This window comes from Zingiber officinale, chromosome 9A (genome assembly GCF_018446385.1).
Source record: "Zingiber officinale cultivar Zhangliang chromosome 9A, Zo_v1.1, whole genome shotgun sequence".
Taxonomy (NCBI): Eukaryota; Viridiplantae; Streptophyta; class Magnoliopsida; order Zingiberales; family Zingiberaceae; genus Zingiber; species Zingiber officinale.
This window is the reverse complement of record NC_056002.1, coordinates 80,113,953-80,120,680: the sequence shown is the minus strand read 5'-3', so window position 1 is coordinate 80,120,680 and position 6,728 is coordinate 80,113,953. Positions and strand designations below refer to the sequence as shown.

At 35.5% G+C, this 6,728-nt stretch overlaps 1 long non-coding RNA gene across 1 annotated transcript; it reads right to left on the bottom strand.

Moving 5' to 3' along the window:
* Positions 1-5,430: 5,430 nt before the first annotated feature.
* Positions 5,431-6,503, bottom strand: LOC122019736. The gene is made up of 3 exons (XR_006122010.1): positions 6,378-6,503; positions 5,592-5,667; positions 5,431-5,456 (listed from the first exon to the last, which is right to left on the bottom strand). It is a non-coding gene; the product is annotated as an uncharacterized LOC122019736 (long non-coding RNA).
* Positions 6,504-6,728: the final 225 nt, after the last annotated feature.

The following is a 6,728-nucleotide window of genomic DNA, read 5'->3' as shown; positions in this document are numbered from 1 at the left end:
TCCAATATAGCACTCAGAGATATCCCATGAGGTCTGGTAATCTCTTTAGAATATAATCCTGCTACTCAATCCAAAAGAATCCGTCCTACACGTCCATAGTTAGGGAGCAAAGTCGTCACCCAACAATGATTAACCAAAGTATCATATCCACTCCACGTCCTATGTAATCTCACAACAAAGTCCATCAAAACATGCTCTCAACTTCACTCCAATATCTAAATCAACAGAGACAATCCTGCTAGTATCTGATATTCAGCCTCCACGTGATGACATGCTAGACATCAATCTAAAAAATCCGCGATGTCTTTCTTCATATCGTTCCACCCATCAAAATGCTCCCAGTGTCCCTACATCAGGTGTCAACCGAATGTATCACAAATCCAGATCAATGTGTTTCCTGCAGTAACTCCTCCCGGATAAGAAATGACTCAGAAACCCACATAATCTCCCACGAAGATAAAGAATTTCATTCTCATTACCCGAGAATTCGGTATACTAGCATGAGACTGCTCCGCTCATACTATATCGGAATTGCACCAAACTCCAAGTATGATACATCTGTGTAGAGTATAAATTCGTCTACACTAGAAAGTAATACTAAGACGGGTGCAGTTATCAGCTTCTCGTTTCAACTCCTAAAACTGATCCCATAAGCATCTATCTAGGAATCTTCCATACCCCTCCTAGATAGTCCAGTCAACGACATAACAATGCTAGAGAAATCCTCCATCAATCTCTGGTAATATCGAGCCAGACCAAAGGAATAGCGAGCCTCCGGTATAGACTACGACCACTCCCAACTATTAACCGCCTAACTCCTGTGAATCCACGATATCCTCTATTAAACACAACGTGTCCCAAAAACTCATAAAAGACAATCACAATACGTACTACTAACTTCACATATATATGTTCCCGTCGAAACATCTCTAGAACTATCCAAAGATAGTGTACGTAATCCACCTTGGATCGAGAATAGATCAACACATCGTCAATGAAGACAATGAAAACTAATCCAAACACCCTAACAATACCAAGTACATCGAGTCCATAACAACATTTAAGCCATGATATGCCTAAATGGTAACACCAAGGACTCATAATGTACGTACAACAAGCTCACTCAACCGTAAGATCCCCAACAACAATTCTGTAATCTAATCACCAACTACAAATCACCAAATCCATAAATATCACACATGTGCTACTCTCCAAGTCATTATCAACATCCAACACTAAATGATAGATCATAAAGTCAAATATTCACTAATAAAGTATCAACAAATAACATATCACCACACCTAATCTCACAATACCCACCAATCTCCAATTATCCTCAACATCAATCAATCATACCAGATAGTCTTCTAAACAATGATAGAGAAATACTAGATACATCAAGAATATCTAACTACATCCGGTAGGTCTATGAGTCAGGGTCTCCCATAGAGCAACGATAGGCGAGTCTAGTAGTCATCGCCTTAAAAACCATCATGTTACCGAAAGAGGTAGAGAACTACTCTATCTCCAAACACTACAACAAAAACCCTCATAGACATCGGTTTTCCACCGGTGTCTATTACATTTTCGACCGATGTCTATGAAGCCGATATAAAAGGTCTGCCATTTTAGACATCGGGTTAAAACCGGTGTAGTATCACTTAATGACACCAGTGTTCGAATCGGCTATTAACCGGTGTAGTATCACTTAACGACACTGTTTCATCAACGGTGTAAAATCGATGTAATATTATATGTTAATAACACTAGTTTTGACAGCAGTATACGACCGATGTAATATTAGTTAATAACATCGGTTTTGCAGCGGTGGGAAATCGATGTAATATCGATATTTTTCACAAATTTGATTTCCGAAACAATGAAAAACCGACAGTAATAAAAAAATACACAAATATTCACAAATTACACAAATATTCTTCATTCAACAGTATCCATAAAATACACAAATATTCACAAATTACATAAATAATCTTCTTACAACATTATCCATAAAATACACAAACATTCTTTTTACATCAAAAGCTAATAGATATCAAAATCATTAAGGTAGAACATTCTTTTAACAACACATCAAGGTAGAATCGCACTTCAAATGTAATCTAGCATGCATTCAGCCAACTCGAACCGCACTTCATCAATTTTAACTCTAGAGTACTTGAGATTTGTAAACTGTAAAAACACATAAATAATATATTAGTAAACCAAGACCAAAAATCATAGTTGAAAAAGTAGTAAGAGCACCAAGTAATAAGATGACTAATTTGAATGCTTAAAAAGAGACACGTTCATCATTTATCTCAACCACATCATATAGTGATAGATTTATCATTCCTGGGAACTTAATATATTCCAAACCAGAAATTATTGCAACAAAGTTTTCTCATAGTTGTAATTTACTTAATCAGTACTTGATGGAGGTTCAATCTTTTCATATTCAGAATATCATTCAAACATCCTGGTGTAGCAACACTGATATCAGCTCCACGATCCAACTCTCTTAACTGGGGACCTTTTTAATTAATCAGTACTTGAGAAGTGCCAATGAACATATTCTTGGTACTTCTTTTTGAAAATGGGAAAAAGAGATTTCCAACCTCTCATCAGAAAGCCCTGCCAACTATAATGATATGACTAAAGATTTTATGTTTTTGTGAAACATGAGTAAAAGAGGGTGGAATTGGAATAACACTTGTTTAATTATGCACAAACAGCTAAGAATTTTGAATTTAAGTAATAGCAATAAAGTTAAACTAGATAACTTGGACAACGTATGATTTGAACACATCAGAAACAATTCAAAGAAATGTCAATCAATCAAAAAAAAATAAAGAAATCAGTCACAGAACAACATCGAGACTGAGGCAAAACGATTAGCTTGCCTTTTGTGCTTCAGTCAAGGTGCGACCAAATCGAGCAGGAGCAGGCCTCGTAGTTAGTCTTTTTACATCTACCTCTGCTCCCTTGTTAGAGTGTAAAGAAATGCAACAGGGAGAATAAGAATCAGATAAAAGATAAAGAACGTATTAGGAAAAGTGCAAACATTGTGTCTACAAACTCCCTAATATTCTGAACATTTAAATGTTCCTCTCTTCAAGAAGAAAAGTACATGGATATATTACTGGATGGAAAGCCCTAACAAATATTTTCACCATTTCATATTTAGGTATTTCTGCCAGACTTCACAACACGACCCAGTAGATCATACCTGTTTACTACAAAATAAACAGAGTCTGGCTTTGCTTGGATAGCTGTTTTGGTAAAACCCAACTTATCAGCAGGCCACAGCTCATCCCCAAAGAAACTGCTTGTGTACAATACTTGGTCTCCAGCCCTAAGTCCTGCCTTTGCTGCATTTCCACCAGAATCTACTGCCTAGAAAATAATCAATCATGGTACATTAGTCAACCAAAAAAGATTAACCAAATGCCTATCGATATTATATCACTTGATTGGTGTTCTATTTTATTATGTAGCATTAGAAGTGACAATAGTCTTGAATAGAATTCAATGCAAAAATAAGATTAACATATCATCATGATGAAAATGAGAGCATTATGGTAACGTCAAGCTACTGGCTAGCTTTACCTAGAAATGAAATCTATGCGAGAAACAGATACAAAATTTAAACAGAAACAATCAGGGTGAAAAAAGGACATCCACTCTGCATCTTGTCGATGGAGCCAGAAGCCCCCCCTCTCTTTGCAGTGTTGGCACTACTGTCTTTTATTTCAGGAACACATTTGTTGAAGTGAGAACTATAAAACGATTAGCTGCTTGTGAGAATGCATGGTATTTTGAGTAACATAAAAAAACTGGTTAATAGATGTTAGTGAGTCGTTTGGGATCAAAACTCTGAAACTTCTTGGACAAAAATCTGATCAACATCAAAGATACAATGTTGTCTCCTGATGAACAAATGCAAGGAATTAATCATACATTAACAAGTAAGTGTGAGCATGATTTAATAGTTCAATTAAAATAAAATCAGTACCTATTTGCTTGATCAGAAGAACTGCTTGCTGCCTCACAAGGCGGGATATTAGATCATCTATCAAATGTTACGCACATCTACAATACCATGAAAAAGATAACAGAGCGTGACTCAGCATCCAAAAAACTTGTCAGGTTTTAACGATCTAGTATGAAAATAAAAAAAAATTCCGAATAAGTATAAAGTTATAATCACATCTTGTGGAGTTTGAAAGTATAAAGATAAATTTAACATGGACCTGATGCATCGCAACATAAGCAAAACCTTTTTGTAGGAAAACCCTGCGGCCAACAAATAATTCTGGCACTTCTTGAAAGGGTGCCTGCAAGTAGACACAGGTCAGTAGAAACTAAGGAAACATTGTTGTAGTAAAAAAGAGAGTTTAGACTAAAAACAAGTAGATCAATGGTACCTTAAAAAAGAGTGTATCAGCTGAAAAAAACAATAAAAATTTGTCAAATTACTAGACATAACAGTAAAAGCTATAAATGATTGAGCAACTGGTACTATGTTACTTTCAAACAGAACAAAATAATTTATAATCAGTTCCCTGGAATTTGATAAGAAGATAAATTGACAAATATATATTGCATCACAAGAGTTTTAAGATGACTTATTGAAGTTCAATCTTGCCCATTACTAGTTACTAGTAGCATCACAAATGTAAATCTGGTAGGTAATGACATACCATTCAACGGTTGACCAATAGAATGCGCAACTTGGTTCAATTTTTTCCTTTATAGTCTGCAATGCAATAAAAAATATTTTCCTATAAGTACTAAAAGACATCCTAGATAAAACCATGGCCAAAGAACATGAGAAAAATGCATCTCGATAGAAAGAGATGTCTAAAAATTTGTAGTATTGTAATATGACCAGAAATATGGTGCATAAATTTGCAGTCATACCTCGAATTCTGCATGACTAATAGCCTTATAGGGTAGCTGAAATTCGGACATGAGTGACCCCTACGAGCAATAGAACATAATTTTGGTAAATGAAATTGGATAAGAGCTCCAAACCTCATACAAGGTATCCAGAATATACCTATGACTCGGGGCTTTCTAGTTGGAATCGATAGCGGAAAAGAGAAGTCTCCATGGAAAGAAACCATTTCCTTAATTCATCCCTAGGAGGTGAAGGAGATAACACTCAGGAAAGATAGTGTGATATCAAAATAAAACATGACAATAAAAATCAAAACCTACATTCTACAATATGCAAGACGAAGAATGAAGTGTGAAATGATATCTTTGTTCATGACCTCTAATGGATCTTGATGCCTCATATGTGCCCTCCATAGTTCAGTTACCTAATTTTCCCAAAATAAAACATATATTTAAAAGTAAAATGAACGATCCAAACAAAATCACACGCAATACCAATATCTCCATCTCTTCGAGCCTTTTTCCTCGGGGCAAACCATCTGAAATACCCTGCAGGACTTCATGAAAACAATCTAATATAAGTTACCAACAAAGCCAAACAGACGCAGGATAGGGAAGTTGATCAAGGAAGGGGAGGTATACAACAAGCCACAAACCCTAGAAATGGGAAAAGATGAGGTTTTGCAAGGTACCTCGGAGGCGATCTATGGCGTAGAGTTCAAAATCTTAATAATGGAGGACTTCGTCGAGTTCATCAAATACAAAATCCTAAGTAAACTTAATCTGTTAGAAAATGGAAGGCATAATAACCTTTTGAAACATTGGTAAACTCTAAACTCAAATTATCACTTTCAAATATCAAACAATGTATATGTTAGTTTTTAACCTTGTCGTTCTCATATCCAATGCAGTTTGGTGACATCTCGTAGTGAAAGATAAAAAAAACAAGTATATACGAGGTTTATGAGATTTATATTCCAAACCAAATTTCTGTTGGAATTATTTCCAACTATGAATTTATTTTAATGTGCTTTGTGGTTGTCAAATGTCATCTTTAAGACAGAATTATCAATCAAATAACAAGTGGAACACATTTTAATTAAGGGCAAGGTTTGTTCTATTTCATTCAGATTTCCCCATGAGTGGTTTAGCATTTGGACCACAAGTACTCATAACATAGATATAGGTATGCAAGACTTTGTAATAAGTCTAAAACTCAAAATTCTACATAGCACGTTTCCAGGTTAAATCCAGAATTTATACCATGTAGCTTGGCACATTACTTCACTGATAATATCTAAAGCCCAATGTGGGACTTCCAGTCAAAAGCCTAGAGAACTTTAGATCCTTAAGGGAAAAAAAAGTTCAAAACCATGCCAAGCTATTAACCTGTAAATCATTAGTGGAAGCTCTTGACTGTGCTCATTACTTTTGCTACAAGAAAGTAGGAAAGGAAAATGTACATTAGCTAATCTCACATGAATGATAGTATCAGCACCAAAGTTGATCCTCCACTGGAGCATCTCAGACCACATATGAGTAGCTTTTTCAATATTGAACCCTCGTGCCTTTAGAAATCTGGAAATGATAAGTCAAAGGTTCAAAAGAAAATGTGTAGCGTGATAAATCATAATCTTACACTAAAATTAGATGCATTTGATAGATCATTCTGACATCCTTAAGTGTGTTCAATCCTTGAGAAGCAATAAGGGTTGATGAGTAGGTGGTTAATAGATTCCAATGAAAAACCACATGTAATTAAGTCATGATCAATTGGTCTAGATGCTTTAAGGTCTGAGGGCGAACTTGTCCAAGTAGGATTAGCCAAC